Source organism: Typopeltis vanoorti, chromosome 21 (genome assembly GCF_054136105.1).
Source record: "Typopeltis vanoorti isolate ZY-2024b chromosome 21, IOZ_Tvanoo_1.0, whole genome shotgun sequence".
NCBI classification, from domain to species: domain Eukaryota; kingdom Metazoa; phylum Arthropoda; class Arachnida; order Uropygi; family Thelyphonidae; genus Typopeltis; species Typopeltis vanoorti.
In genome coordinates, this window is record NC_143569.1 from 12,101,079 (window position 1) to 12,118,087 (window position 17,009).

At 35.7% G+C, this 17,009-nt stretch overlaps 1 protein-coding gene across 5 annotated transcripts in view; it reads right to left on the reverse strand.

The window, feature by feature from the left end:
• Positions 1 to 17,009, reverse strand: part of mRNA-cap (RNA guanylyltransferase and 5'-phosphatase mRNA capping enzyme) — a 450,753-nt gene that overhangs the window by 413,137 nt on the left and 20,607 nt on the right. For 3 of the 5 annotated variants that reach the window (XM_090411578.1, XM_090411577.1, XM_090411573.1), the window contains exon 2: positions 15,665 to 15,878. The gene's annotated coding sequence lies outside the window, so the exon portion shown is untranslated. The remainder of the gene's footprint in view (positions 1 to 15,664; positions 15,879 to 17,009) is intronic. The other 2 variants (XM_090411575.1, XM_090411574.1) reach the window with 1 other exon arrangement.

A 17,009-nucleotide genomic window follows, 5' to 3' on the forward strand; every position in this document is an offset into this window, starting at 1 on the left:
GATCACAACTTTGCAGTAGTGCTTTATAGAGTTCTTACTTTAGAAATCATGAGCATATAGAGCATGGCACCTGCAACTTGCCTTCACATATTGCCAAAAATATCAGGCTCAATAGCTAACATCCTTTCACAAACATTGCCACCTAAAAGAAATCTCTCCAACCTCTACACTGTATGTAAATTCTGCAAAGACAACAACATAATCATTAATGTTACATACTGAATGATCAAATTTGGAAAGGAATTAATTCATTCAGAATCTAACAAGATTTTGAATGAATCTTGTTAGATTGTAAACAACGAGACACTTGTATTTGGGCAAGAAAGTAAATACACATATATTAACCTTAAGTAGAGCCGAAAGAACGTTGATTCAGAAATGTAAAATTAATCCTGTTTACACAAAGTCATGAAAGGAATTTTGTATAAAAATAGAATATCCTATGCAGTGTATGTGAATTAATTGAGTGCAAGCTAAAGTCTAAAGGTCACGGCTTAGCTGCCCAGTGTAACTTATGGTGCGTAAGGCAGAGAGAAATCATGTGGACGATGAAGCTCGAACGCGTTCTCAGAAGATGCAAGTGCAGAAGATGCATGCAGTGCGAAAAAACGTAGCGAAGAGAGAGCACCAAAGAAGGGATATAAAAGGGGTTTGGCCACCTCCCTCAAGGCTTTTTGGTTCCTGGTTCCTGTTTTTCGTTGACGTTGGCTCTCTCTCCTGCCGGCTGGGCAATTCCGGATCGGCCGTAGAAGTTATGCATCGTCTCCCATAAATGAGTGTACTAGCTAGCTAACCCTTCATAGCAGGGCAGCTGAGCAAGACCAAAGAACTGGAAATGCTGAAAACTGTAAGCGGTAATGGAGCGACCATATCATGCGATCATCATACTGTCAGCTACTGGAACAAATCTGAAAAACACCCCAACTCAACATCTAAAGATCAGTACTATCAACATAAGACGCTTGAATGGCAAAGAAATGGAGCTAGTTGAGGAATTACATAAGTACCAGATCGACAAAAATAGGGGTGACTGAAACAAAAAAGACAAAAACTGGTGAGATCTTTCTGAGCAATAAATACAACATGTTAAATTCAGGCAATGACAATCAAGGAAAAGAAGGAATAGCCATTGTATTCAACACTAAACATGAGGCTAATCTTCATGAAAGGCAGGCAGTCTCAAATAGAGTGATGTGAGCAAATATCAGAATGGGGAACTGGACAATGAGATTTATTTGTGCCCATGGTCAAAAAACAACTGACACAATGAAAAAGGAAAAGTTGGTCCTTGTTGGGGATCTAAATATCAGAGTAGGAAATGATTATGAGACATACAAAAATATTTTGGGAAAATTTGGAGAAAAGAGCAAAGCTAATAATAATGGCATTTATCTGTTGGATTTCTGCTCAGGACATGGACTGGTTATTACTAACACCATGTTCCAACATAAAAATGTGCACAAATTCACATGGAGAGAAGAGGTAAGGAAAAAGAAAAATCTCATTGACTATGTTATTGTTGATAGTGATGTTTCCCCCTTGGTGCAGGACACCAAAGTGTACAGAGGATTTGAAATTGGAAGTGATCACTATTTAGTCTTGAGCAGGATAAAATTGAATTTCATATTGAAAAGAATAACATGTAAAAAAAGTTTTAAAGCGAATAAAAGTTGAGCAGCTCTCAGATGTGAATTAGAGACTAAAATACACAAAGATTATTGAAGAAAAAATGAAAGAGTTTGAGAACAGTAACCAAACTTTGGAGATTCAGTGGCAAGCTCTGAAGAAAACCTTGATTGATTCAGCCAGAGAGGTATGTGGTGAGGTTGTCTGCAAGGATAGAAAAATCAGAACTCCATGGTGGACACAGGAAGATAAAGCAGCAGTGAAGGAAAAGAAGAAAGCATATCATAAGTTCCTGGCAAATACGTCAGCTTGAGCTCTTAGAGAATAAAGAGACAAGTGTAAGAAAGCTAAACACTGTGTAAAACTAGCTAAACAAAAGTAATGGGAGGACTTTGGCAAGAACAAAGAAAATAAATATCAACAAGGTGGCAAAATATTTTGGAGGTTGTTGAAGCTTAGAAATGGAGGAAAGAGTACTGCAAAAGGAGTTAGAGATGATAAAGATGACATGAAAACAGGAGAAAAAGATATCCTTGAAGTATGAAGTAATTACTTTGAAATATTGCTAAATGAAAAGCAGTGATAGCACAGTGGTAAAAAACACTCAACAGGCATACAATCAGGAATACATATCCATACTTTAAGTAGAAAAAGCCATCCAAGGCTTGAAATGTGGAAAGGAAACAGGAGTTGATGATATTCGACCAGAAATGCTGAATTATGGTGGTATAAGAGTCTTGCAGTGGCTGCACTGCATAGTTCAGAAAGTATGGACAGAGGGACGAATTCCCGATGATTGGAGTAGAGCTCTCAATAGTACCCATATATAAAAAGGGAAATAAAACTGAATGTGAGAATTACAGAGGTATTTCCCTACTGAGTGTTCCTGGCAAGATCTATACAAGTATACTTGAGAAACAGTTGAGAAGAATTGTGGAAGAAAAGCTTGGTGAAGAACAAGCTGGACTCAGGCCAAATAGAGGCTGTCAGGATCAGATCTTCACTTTACGACAAATAGTAGAGAAAGCATGGGAACATAACAGAGATCTGTATTTAAGTTATGTCGATTTGGAAAAGGCATATGACAAGTTGCCAAGAGAGAAGCTATTCAATACGCTACAGTTATATGGTGTCAATGGTGCATTATATCAAGCAATACTTAGTCTTTATTTGAGTTGTAAGTCAGCAGTTAGAATTGAAGGAAGTACAGAAAAATGGTTTAATTTTAAATCTGGTGTGAGACAAGGATGTACATTATCCCCTCTGTTATTCATTATCTATATGGATCACATTATGAAGGAAAGTGGTATTAAACAGGATATTAAAATTGGAGGTGTTAATGTCAGCTCTTTGCTTTATGCGGATGATGTTAAACTTATCAATAAATCCACTACGAGTCTGCAAGATTCCTTGACTAAATTGGATAACTGTTGTAATAGATATGGTATGAAGGTCAGCAATAAAAAGACAAAGACAATGAAAATAGGCAGAATCGTTGAAAATGTTAACTGCATTGTGAATGGAGAACCTGTGGAACAAGTAAAACATTTCACCTACTTAGGCACAATTTTTAGTGAAGATGCTAAATTAAATATGGAAATAGACAAGAGAATCAATATAAAGCTGGTATAGTAGGAAGTCAATTGAAGAAATTCATATGGAATGAGAGAAATTAGTCAAATCACTAAATTAGCTGTATACAAGACAGTGTTCAAACCAGTTTAACTTATGGATCTGAGAGCTGGGTCAGAAGTAAAACACTTGACCAACGAGTAGAGACCGGAGATATGAAAGTCCTGAGAAAGATTAGAGGTTATAGCATCAATGGCAGTATCCTATTAAAAAACGAGGATATTAGGAAAGAACTTGACATTGTCAGCATCCAGGAATGCGTAGCAGAGCTAATCTCAGGTGGTATGGTCACTTAAACAGAATGGGCGAGGAAAAATTAGCAAAACAAGTGTTCTCTGCCAGGTTGGCAGGAAAACGACCCAGAGGAAGACCAAGATATAGGTGGATTGATACGGTACAAAGTGCCTTAGACGACAGAAATATAAGATCCAATAATATTGGAGTCTTGACAAGTAACAGACTGATCTGGAGGAAAATTGCAGATAGGAAGTTATTAATGATGTAAATTTTTCATGTAGTACTATTATATCCTGTATACCCCTTGAGGGTACATGGCAAGAATTTGATGATGATGATAAAAAAAATTTAAAAAAACAACTTAAAAACTAATTTCATCAATGGCTACTCAATGAAATTATTTAAGAAAGTGTGATTTTCTGAAGAAGCATCTTGTGTTAACACGGAAAACAATTACAAAGGCCCTAATCATATTCAATCAAGACATAAAAAACAGCCCAATTATGAAAATCAGTCAATATCAGAATGGTCTTCCAGTTAACACCTTACAAGGTTTCCTACATTCCCCAAAATACAGCATTCCATTCTACAAAAAACTAGGAGAATTCCTTGTTTCCTTTTGGAAAAGTGTACATGAGTCAAACTAGGAGATTTCATAATCCACAAAAAGAACATGCAGGCGATGTTGAAAAGAAGAGACAAGAAAGAAGCAGACACACAGCTACCTCCTTGCAGAACATCACATGGTACACATAATGAACAAAAGAATGGAAACACTGAACTATCATGTCACGTTATTGGTAGTGGCAATGCAGTGTCTACGATGCACCAAACACAGATGCAAGTTAATATGCAAATTTGAAAGTTTTTTTCACTTGGTTATACTATAAATTAAAGATGCCAAGAAATTATATTCTTTGTTTAATCCTTTATCCAAGTATAAGCAAAGAAAAATTTCCATGTGAAGTAACATCATGACTGGGCACTTGTATATATAGAGGCTGATGACTCCACATTAATCGCCTTGGTATCCAATTATGTAATGCACATATCCTTATGAACATGTATAACACTATGAATTATGGGAAGGGCTACTACCAATGTTCTTTCTAAGCTGTACACATGCACACGTTTTATAACTAGTGCACGAAGCAAAAAATATGCACACACTAAATTTTCAAGATGAAATTAAAATTTATTAATTAAAGAAGTTCCACCTAAACATTAACCTATAAATTCTTTAACAAATACGGTAACTCGGCAACGCTCAAGCTTATAACCTCGCATTTTTTATTACGTTCTCAAAGTTGAACAAAACGTCCCATTGACACCCGAAGGTAAAGAGTGAACTAAAATCTTTTAACTTTTTTGCTTAAATGATCAGTATGGTGACTCGTTGGGTGCGCACATACTTTTCAAAAGAAGACAAATTTTGCACACACGCAAATTTCTGCACACACTCACAGCAAAAAATTAGAAGGAACATTGGCCACTACCTAGACTAATTTTGACCTTTACTGAGGTCTCACCAGTGGGAGCCAGATAGTAATAAGATGTGACAAATAGTAATAAGTAGAAGCAAACAGTTATAAGGTGCGACACCGTTTCACTACTTGTATGTGGAAATATGACCTGCATTATTTCAACCTTTGTGTCACTCTGGTTCCCACTAATGACATCTCAATAAAGGTCGAAACCAGTCTGGGTAGTGGCCCTTTCCATAATGCATAGCTTTATACATTAAAGCTATGCGTTATGGAAAGTACGTAAGGATATGTGCATTGGATTATGGAATACTAAGGCAATTAATGTGAATCACTGGCCTCTATTACAAGTGGCCCAGTTGTGGTGTTACTTCATGTGCAAATTTTCATTTGCACATGAATATAATTTCTTGGCATGTTTTGTTTATTGATATGCAAATATACTCCCAACATTTCTAAGGATGTGTGTATAAAAGCAAATGGAGGACTGTCACTGTTTACTGCATATTAGTTTTGGAATCCAGAGAGGACCTCAGGAAGGGACATGATTGTTGGAGCCAGGCTGGCAGGTACATCTGAGGCCAGAAGAGCTGAAATTGCATGTTAGTCGAAGAACATGTCTCTAAGGAATGATATTTGTCCTGTCAACTGCCATAAGTAAAATGCAATAGTGGATAGAAGCACTTACTACAAGAGAGGGACGTTCGAGCATTAGTGTGCTGTGCAATGAAAAATAGGCAGGCTACTGCTGAGCAATTGCGTGAAAAATTCAACATCAGTCATGAGAAAACCATTTCAACAAAAACTCTGTGCCGGGAACTACGAGTTGGATATCATGGTCGGGTTTCCTTACACAAGCCTTTGATCATTGACATCAATGCATGTCATCGCTTCCAATGGTACAAAGATCACAGGCAGTGGATTACACAATACTGGAGAGATGTGATGTGGTCCGATGAATCTACATTCACACTTTTTGCTGCAAACATGTGTGGCAACAACTAAAGAAAGCTTACTAGCCGGAGTGCTTGTTTCCAACTGTGAAAGGATTTGGTGGTTCTGTAATGGTCTGCAGTGCATTCTCATGGTATGGTTTGGATCTACTTGTATTGGAAGGCAAAGTGGATGCTGCACGTTATCTTTCAATCATAAGTAATCATCTTCATCCTATGTTGACACACTTTTCTCCTATGCAACCAGCCACGTTTCAAAAGAATAATGCTCCATTCATCAAGCAAATGTGGTCACCCAGCAGTTTACAGATCATGATGGCGAAGTGTCCTGTCTGGCATGGCCATCCCACATAACATTTATGGGTTTTTGGAGCAGGCTTTAAGGCAGTGGTGTTCAACCTTTTTTACTACATGAGCTACTTTTCTATAAAACATTATTTGTGATCTACTCTCTTATAAGTTATTTGGCGATCTACTCTCTTATATAGATCGCATTCCCCCAACCTGATATCTGATTATGCACAAATAAACAACTAAAAATAAACAACTAAAAAAAAAATACACAACTAAAAACTTTACTTGTGTATTTAAAAATTTATTTATCACTTTTAATTATTTTAATACAACAAATATTTTAATACAATAAAAAAAAAAAAAAAAAAAAAAAAAATTGGAATAAAATATTTATTTCTCTATTTTGGAAAACCAAAGTTAGAAAAAACAACAGATTGATTACAACCTCACAAGTTACAGGAAATGCTGGTTGATTTAAAAATAAAAAATAAAAAAATAAAAAAAAAAGTTAATGTGAAATTTGGCATTGTTTGGACCTCGCAATATTTTCATAGTCAAGTTGATATGAAGAAGTGGCCAATTGCAGACAATCATTCAAATGATCATTTGTAATTTGGTTTCTTAATTGATTTTTTATGAGGTCATATTTGAAAAAGCGGATTCTGACAAGTATGTCGATCTGAAACACGACAAAATTTTTCGTGCAATATCAGTTAATATTGGGAATTTTTCATGTGCATACTTCCAAATGACTTCATTGGGTATTGATTTTAAATATAAACTATTCTGAATGTTTATTATCTCAAGTTCTACTTCAGCTTGGTTTATATCAAACAGCCCACTAATTTTATTTGAAATTTCTGTGATGTTCAAATTTTGATGTTCAAGTTCAAAACTGAAATGAGTGTATCTTTGAAATGGATTATTGATAAAAGATACAATAATTTCAGTTTTATTAAAATCTTTAAATCTTGAATTTATTTCTTCCTCAACTAATTCTATTTCATGAATAAATTCTTTTAAATCATAGCGAAGCATTTCTTGATTTTGTTAAAAAAATTTTAATAAATATGGGAGATGTCTAAATTTGAGGTCATTTATATTTTTCTTTTAATAAAAGTAAGTATTGTTGGAAAGTTTTTATTGAACTTAACATGTCAATTAAATTTTTATCTCTACCTTATAACTCTAAATTTAAATTGCTTAATTTCGTACAGAAATCTACTAAAAATGATAAGTGTAACAACCATCTTTTATCACTCAATTGTGGATAAATATCTTCTTTTTCATCAAGAAAATTTTTTTATATCGTTAATTAATACAAGAAATCTTTCTAAAAATTGACTTCTGCTGAGCCAGCGAACAACAGAAGTTCCCTATCATCACCTGCCTGTAATTGAAATAACCGCTGTTGCAGGGCTTTTCCTCGAACAGATTTTACAATTTCAAATGTAATATCCAAAACATCTTTTGTGTTTAATCTTTTACTACACAGTACTTGGTGAATAATACAGTGTTACGTTAAAAAATCTGGATATTTGTCATCATTTTTACATAATGAAATGAAGCCTGATTTATTACCTATCACTGCAGGAGCACCATCAGTAGTAATAGACACAAATTTAAAAGGCGGAAGTTTGTGTTGTTTCACAAATTCATCAAATGCCGAAAAAATGTCTTCTCCACTAGTCCTTCCCAATAACGGTATAATTTTCAGAAGTTCTTCTTTACTTGAATAATCTTGAAATACCATGCGAATAAATACTATTAACTGAGCAATATCAGTGAAGTTGTTTGATTCATCAAATTGTAATGAAAACACAACATACTAGTGAATGTCTGATATTAACCTGGCCTGGAAACTTTTCTCTGGCAATTGGAACTCTTCCTTTAGGCAATTTGAAACCTTATACTTCTTGGAAGCTGGAAACTTATACTTTCTGGAAGCGTGAAACTCCTCTCTCAAGCAACGTGGATCCGGGCAGTCTCTCTGACGGCGACTCTGGACCGGGCAGCCTCCTCTCTGACAGCAATTCTGGAACCGAGACCCCCTTCTGCTTGCTTCAGTAGGCCTCCTGTGAGACCTCGCATGAAGTTTGGCAACCCCCAAAGAATCGGTATGAGTCTTTCATCTTAAGTTTCAAGTTCGGCACGCCTTTTGTTTTCCTCCGCTTTCTTTTGATTGTAAGTTGCTGGCCATCGGAAAGTTGTTTGAACTCTTTCTGACTGACTTCAGAGATGTTTACACTTAGAGCCTGCAAGCCTTTCTCATACATATAAGTTTCAATAACAATCTTTCTAATGCTGCCATGTACAGCTTCGGTGACAAAAACATTGCCTTTGTTTTTAATTTTAACATATTCTTATTAAAGCAGTATATACAGTTAGCTTCAAAAGAGTTATTTACAAAAACATCTATACAAACTATACCGAGACAAACAAAGTTTATTTTTTTACAATATTCACATGGGACTTAACCTAAGTAAAAAATCGATGTAATGTGCTTTGGAATATTTAATATTTAAGCTAATTGTTTCACTCGGCTCGCTGTTTGACTTCCACCAATCCAAATTAATTCATTTACCCGGACTTATAAGAAAATTACTAATTTGACAGTTTTAACGAAAAATAAATAAACAATAGCAATACGCTTAAAGCGAATTAAAAATAATACAAAATAATGATAAATAAAATATTATGTATTCAGTTTTAATTAAATTTGTAAGTAAGGAGGAATATACAAGAGGTCGACCAAAAATCGCTTCGTGATCGACCGGTCAATCGACAGGTTGAACACCCCTGCTCTAAGGCAACATTTCCCACCTCCAAAAAATAAAGGCAAATCGATCCAGTTTCTGTCGGACACATGGTGTAGAGCTCCTCCTGTCAAGTTCCAAGCACGGAGTCTCTCCCTTGAAGAATACAGGCTGTACTAGACATCCACAGCAGACCAATGGCATATTAATTGAAACGTGTCACTGTTACCATTTTTTTTTTGTCAATTATCTGTAGCCTATCAAGTTTCTTCTATGCCTTACATCAGTGTTTCTCAAACTTCAGATAACCAAGTACCCCTTGTTAATTTTCATTATTACCAAGTACCCCCAATTAATTAATAAAAATAAATTCATTAATTAAAAATATTAATTAAAATTAAATATCTATTTTATTTGAATTTATGTGTTCATGTAAACAAAAAATATGATTTATTTTTAAATTTTGATTCCCTAGAGATGTCAGACGACACACTCATCAAGTTCATTTGATCCAGATGCAAAATCAATGTTTTCTTGTTGCTTATAGCTACTTGTATTTGCTATATTGCTCTCTTTTGGGGGTTTTAGAAATCCAATCTTTAACTAATGATCCATATGCAAGAATTTGAAAGCTAAAAAAAAATACTGTATTTACTCGAATATAACTCTAACTTTTTTCCCAAAATTAAAGCTAAAAAATTGTGTTGTGAGATATGTGCAGGAATTTTCGGAAACTAAAGTTTTCAGAAAAACACTGAAAATGGTGCGACTTACCAAGAAGCTCCTACTCGCTATCACTACTTTTGACATCAAGAACAGTTTCTTTGTATGAATTGTCAAAGTCATCTACCCAAATAGTGTCATCTTCTTTCCCATTATTTCAAGCAAAAATTACCAGTAATTTACAAGACTTGAGATACGTAGAGCAACAAAGAACTGTATATGATTGGTGCAGTATTACAAAAGATCGCACGAACCAAAGACAAATTAGCATTTCAACAGTTGAGTTGAAATGCTAATTCCCTTCAACCGAATTTCATACTATCTGAAACACATTCACTATATATTTCTTAGTTTTAACACGTTAACGATGGGGGTGGTGTCAAGCAAAACTATATGTTCTACCGGCAACATATGATTTTGCTTGGCAGTTTCTGTTGGAGAGGGGATGCGATTCATTAGTTAGTGCAGTTTTATCCCGGTTGTCTCTAATTGCACTGTTTGTTGAAAAATATGACTCCTTTAATTATGCATAGCCGAAAATTGCCACGTACCCCCTAACGACCTTTCGTGTACCCCCCCCCCCCGGGGGGGTACGCGTACCATACTTTGAGAAACACTGTCTTACTTCAAAGAGAATATTTTGTCAGATCATTCAGGGAGCCTTATGAAGTCATACTTTCAGATGTCAGGAAATATATCTGTTCTTAGTTTCTATTTAGTATGCCATGTGAATATTCCAGTATTTTTCAATACTGGAATACAGAAATAATTGCTGCAAGCAATATTTGAGTTCTTCTGTGTTAAATATATTCCTGAACGTGTCAGATGCTAAAGTTTGTGAAATATCTCACAGTGACATTGTTTTAATCAATAAAAGGTCTAAGAGTCAAACCTGGTTAATTATTCATCTTACATCTATTATCTCCAGTCTCTAATCAAGTGTTTACTTTTAACATAGATATCATATCCACATAACACTGTCATTCATTCATGTTGATTGATGTTTAGTGAAAAAGAGACAACTAAAGGTAATAATTAACTAATTTAGCTAATTAGATACTAAGCTAATATTTCATCTTGGTCACCAGTGCATCTTCATGGGCACAAAGCAATATCCTGAGAACAGCACACTAGTAGGAAAGTAAACAGCCTAATTGAAAAATGCAGGCTCCTACAGTCCTAATTGGTATCCTCTTGCTTGTCAGATATGATCCTCAGACACTGACATCATGGTATTCAGATTCTCTCATACACATATTAGTCGTATTCACCTTCACAATGCACTCTGACTATTTTACCTGGCAAGGAAAGACCTACAAGCAGATTGAAGGCACAGCTATGAGCTCCTTTCCCCCCCCCCCTCCTCCAGATAATCTTTACATGGAACAGTTTGAAAACATAGCTCCAAACTCTTCCCCTCTCAAACCCACAATATGGCTATGCTACGTTGATGATGTTCTCCATTTGGCCACACAGTGGAGATATGTCAGAAACGTTTTTACACACCAACAGCCAACATCAAAAGATTCATTTCACCACTGAAAATGAAAACAATAACTGTCTGTTCTTCCTTGACACTAGTTACCCAGTTACCAAAAGATCCTGATACTTTTTCTGTCTACAGAAAATCTATCCACGCTGAAAAGTACATCCACCACCACCACCCTTCCCAGCAATATGTGTTTATCAAAACCTTAGCAAACAGAGATATAATTATCTGCTTTGACCACATTAGCCTCTCCACTGAAATCAATTACCAATGTGATTGATGACCAAAGCATATCACTTCGATCTTTACCTGGAACACTACATGACCCCCCCCCCACCCCAGCCAGAAACACATCAGAAGAATCTTAATGAATCTAGATATTAAAGGATTCTAGCACTTATAGCATCCTACCAATTGAACTCAAGAAATGTGCTCTACTAAACTTAACTAAACATGCCGAACTGATACGTGCTTTAACATCTCTGCACTACGTTATACTCAGCTGGAATCTACTCTTCAACTAAAAATGCCATGCTAATTCCATAAAAAGAGGTATTTACCATCAAATTACCAATATACTGCTCTCTCCTTAGTGCTGTCTGAAGTAATTGAGAAAGTCAACCATCAATACAAACTAGAGACTTGGAGAGCTAGCATCTAATCATAACCACTGATATGGGGGCTATTAATGATCTATGCAGATTTCTTACCCACATTACTCTCCTTTGCATACATGCCATGAAAAAGCTTAGAGAAATCTGTACTGCTGCACTCAACATTTTTAAGTTCATTTGATAGGATTTGGCATCAAAGGCCCCTCAGCAAACTGCCATCATATGGTCAGCCTTACCCCCCCCCCACCCCATCCCTTTATAACTGATTTGCCAGTTTCTTTCAGGCCATTCACCACATGTAATGGCGAAGGATGTTCTTTGGATTTTCCAACTAATGCAAGTGTTCTCATGGCTCTGTTATCTCACCCAACTACTTCCTCATACACAAACCACTGTAAAAATAATCATATTAAAAAATTCTGAATATTTTTACGTATTAATTATGCTTGTTAGTTTTGTTTTCATACACGAAGTGTCTGCACTTGTGATGTCTCGTTATGAAAATATTATATTAGAAGTAACATGTAAAGAAGTAAAAAAAAATTTGATGTACTTACTAAACTGAATATTTGTGTTACTTATAAGAAAGTTTGTTGTGGTTTGAAATTGTTGAATTTTGTGTTTTGTGAAAGACTTTCTCTTAGCGTTAATGAATACAGCGAGTCAGCCATTTTATTGCAGTGCGTAGTTTCTGACTTTTGTGGAGTGCGCATGCTCCCGGAGAGGATTTGATGTGTGATTGACAGCTGACAAGGAAAGCGTTGTGTATCCAAGTAACGGTTGTAAACAAGAGAGCGTTCAGAAGTTTTTAGAACACTGGCCGGTAAATATTCAAGTTGGAAGGAACTTAATTTTTTTGTGTGTGGCAGTCGGAAGAAATTTTATAATGTATTCCGAAAAAGGAATAGTGGAAATAATAGGTTTCAAGGAGGAATAAGTAATATAATAAAAGAAAATCTTGAAACTGTAAGTTTTTTTAAGTGGAAAAAGTTAAGACTGTCATTTAGTATTGTGAATGAAGGAAGAACTTGTTGCTTACATTCTAAAGTGAATGTTTTTCTTAGAGAAAATATTGGTAAGGAAGTTCTATAAGTATTAAGGATGCCTGAAAGTGAATGTTTAGAAAATATATTGATTAAGGAGATTTATAGGTATTAAGGATGCCTGATCTGATGAGTATTGCTACTAAAAGGAAACAAGATTTAGTCAAGAAGACTTTTATGTGTGTTACATTGATTGATGAAAAGGATCCTGAAAATGAAGTACAGAGCTGTATAACTTCTGGAAAAGAGCCTTAACAGAAAGAGAGAAAGACTATGAACATTTTTTGTGATTGTGAAAGAAAAAGTGTTTAGTCTTAAGAGTAAGTTTATATTTTTAAATAAGGCCTTGGATCCATATAATCTGTAGTTATAGTTATGTGTTATTGCTAGAAGTGTATATATATTGTTTTTGTTTTATTAAATGTGTTTATTTTGTACTTGGTTTTGAGTCAATGATTAGTTGGATTCTGAAAGAGAGAGTTAAGGTCATTGCACCAATTGGAGTGAACTTTTGTGCAATACAATAACATATAGGAACACTCGGAGTCAAAATAAAAATAATTGTTAGTAAAAGAGATTTATATAATAAATCACCTCATAAGTATATAGTATAATTATTAACAAAGGCACAGCCGGTAGACTAAATAGTTAATATACTATTTCTAAATAACTTAGGGAATTGAAACAACGTAGATACGAATATAAATTAAATAATACTTTAATAGATATTTCCGATATTTCGGCAATGTCTCATTGCCATTTTCTAAAGGAACTTACAGAAAGGCAGGAGCACACAGGCCCTAACAATACAGTAACTGGAAATGAAGATATGAAGCTATCTTTCTCCTAGAAGTCCTGATGGTGCCCTCTGGTGGGCTAAGTAGGCATTCTTGGCCGTTGGGCTGAAGGTCTGCTGATGTATGCCTCCCAAATTTGGGGCAGTCGCATACAACCAAATTTGTTGAGGTTTGGAGAGTTTCTTAGGGCAGAGGCTGATTCCATAAATAATCTTTCAATTTATGGAAAGATTATTTATGAAAGATTATTTATGGAATCAGCCTCTGCCCTAAAAAACTCTCCAAACCTCAACAAATTTGGTTGTATGCGACTGCCCCAAATTTGGGAGGCATACATCAGCAGACCTTCAGCCCAACGGCCAAGAATGCCTACTTAGCCCACCAGAGGGCACCATCAGGACTTCTAGGAGAAAGATAGCTTCATATCTTCATTTCCAGTTACTGTATTGTTAGGGCCTGTGTGCTCCTGCCTTTCTGTAAGTTCCTTTAGAAAATGGCAATGAGACATTGCCGAAATATCGGAAATATCTATTAAAGTATTATTTAATTTATATTCGTATCTACGTTGTTTCAATTCCCTAAGTTATTTAGAAATGCATAACCAACGTATAAGCCTATCTACGAGAGTTAATATACTATATATATATATATATATATATATATATATATAAAAAAAGAGGGAATATAAAAATTATATATATAAAAAAATAACACCACCTTTTCCCCACTGATCTTGAACACCACAGTTCTTTTCACAAGGGCATCTTCATTTCTCCTATTCATACAACAAATCTTACAGGATGCATTGCAGAAAAGGGCAATTTGCCAACTTCTCTTTCTGTTACTGACTTCCTACAGCTACTGTTCTGTCTCAGCCAGTTTTTTCTGCCTTGTGCCTCTTCTTATAGATATTTGTGGATGCTGTTCAAGAGAATTAACACCCATCATGTTCACCCCCCCCCTGCATTGCTATTAAATCTATAACAACACAGCAGCAGCTACCATTTTACAGCTGAAATGCTGACTCACTGAACTTGATACTGCCATTCATCTTAAATTCCATTCTACCTGTTCTGTAGCCTTCCCCATGAAGTATTATCCAAGGACTACAACTCCTAACTCTATAAAACATATATTAGCAGATTGCACCACAGTTAGCCAAGTGGCTATGCGCTTTGCAACCATATGCCTGGGAGTGTCCTGGGTTTGATTCCCGTCGCTGACGTGAAGAGCTTAGGATCTTTCTCAGACATTGTCAAGTTAGCTGGTCTCAGGTGTGGACTGCAGGATTTTTCTCCCCAGTTTATCTGGGATTTTCCATTCCACAAGCATGCAAACCGACCTTGAGAACTCAAAGCTTCTACAGACATAGGATACACCAGGAGGCATAGAACCAACCACTTATCCTCGTATGATGGTTGCGGTTATAAAGAATAGAAATCCTCGATACCTAAAGGTAAAAGAGGGAAAAAATTAAAATAGAAAGAAATTAACAATTGCTTTTCTCTTGAATTCTGCTAGCACACAACATTAATTTGCTACATGCCTTATGGCTCAAGCATGTGTGTGCATGTACATTTGAATGATAAAAAATAAAAAATTAAAAAAAAATTAAAATACAAATATGCATTTCTATATTTCTATCAGAGAAAAAAAATTATGATAGAGATACATTTAATAACCATATTCCAATGAGGTTAATAAATGAATGATACATGCAGCCTGGGAGAATCAGTACTAATACTTGTGGTAATAATACCGCCCCCCCACCACCACCATCCTGATTTGCTCTAGTATTGAGTATAGCAAAATAAAATTTTTATAGCCTATTTTTAAAAATAAATTCTGTACTGATACAGGAATCATCATGTTTAAATATGTTAATTAAATATGTTAAATATGAAGATTGATGAAAAATGTCATACTAATCAAATATTCATGAATTACTGTACATTACTGTACTGTACTCACTGTTAACTGTATATTAAATATGCATTAAAAATTAGCATGGCTTACTTTAAGGACATAGGTAGAATTTTCTTTTATTTTCTTTTTGCAGAACCAGGCTATCACAGTTTCAAATATATTAAATAACTTCTAATGGCACTTCACAGCAGCCTGGGTGTGGTGTGGTGTTCTCTTTTCACTGTTCACTGCACTTGAATAAAAGAATGGAAATGAAATTTTTTCCTAGTTCACGATAACAAATTAAGTGCTTGACCATTTTTACCTGTACAGAAAGAAAATTAACTTTCCTGTTTAACACTTCCACAACTAACTCAAATTTACAAAAATACAGTAATAAAATTAAATTTTAGTTTCAATTACAGATGTCATTGAAATACAACATATCCAGCAGATTTACTATATAATAACAAGATGTTCTCTTACTCTATAATATACACAAACAAGGTAAACTCAGAATGTAATACTTCCATGAAATCTACTAATAAGGTCACATGCATCCATGAAATATACAAGTAAACAATGTTATTAAGAATAAAATGGGAAGCTGCATTTCAAGTGAATTCTTCTTCTGCAGCTTCTCCCACTTAAGTGGGGTCACTGTTGATGATGAGTCTCCTCCACATCCTCCTGTCTTGGGCTGTCACCACATCCAAGTTCTTCATCCTCAAGTCCTCTTCTACCAGCTCCCTCCATCTCTTCTTTGGCTGCCCACGCTTCCTTCCACATCCATCTGCATGATCCTTCTTCCCATATATTCGTCCTTCCTCCTCGTCACATGACCAAATCATCTCAACCTTGCCTCCTGTATCTTCGCTCCTAAGTTCGTAACTTTCACTGTTCCCCTCACATAGTCATTTCTCAGACGATCCTTTCTGGTCACACTGCACATCCACCTAAGCATTCTCATCTCTGCTACTTCCATCCTGCTGATGTTATTTTTCCTCAGGGCCACAGTCTCTATAGCATACGTCATAGCTGGCCTCACTACTGTCCTATAGATTTTGCCTTTCAGATTGATCGGCACCCTCTTATCACATAACACTCCAGCCATCTCCCTCCAGTTCCTCCAACCCGCTTGTATCCTGCATCCCACTACCTTCTCAGCTCCTCCATCTTCTTCCACTGTTGAACCTAAGTATCTAAAGTCTCTCACCTTCCTGATGACATTTCCTTCCAGCTCCAGATCTGTCTCCTGGCCACCGCCCACTGTGCAACACATATACTCTGTCTTACTTCTGCTCAGTCTCATATCTCTCTCTTCCAGTACTTTTCTCCATCTTTCCAGTTTAGTTCCCGCTTCTTCTCTTGAATCTGCACACAGCAAGATGCATACAACATTGTCCAAGGCACATCTTCTCTCACCTCCTCCGTCACAATATTAAACAGAAACGGA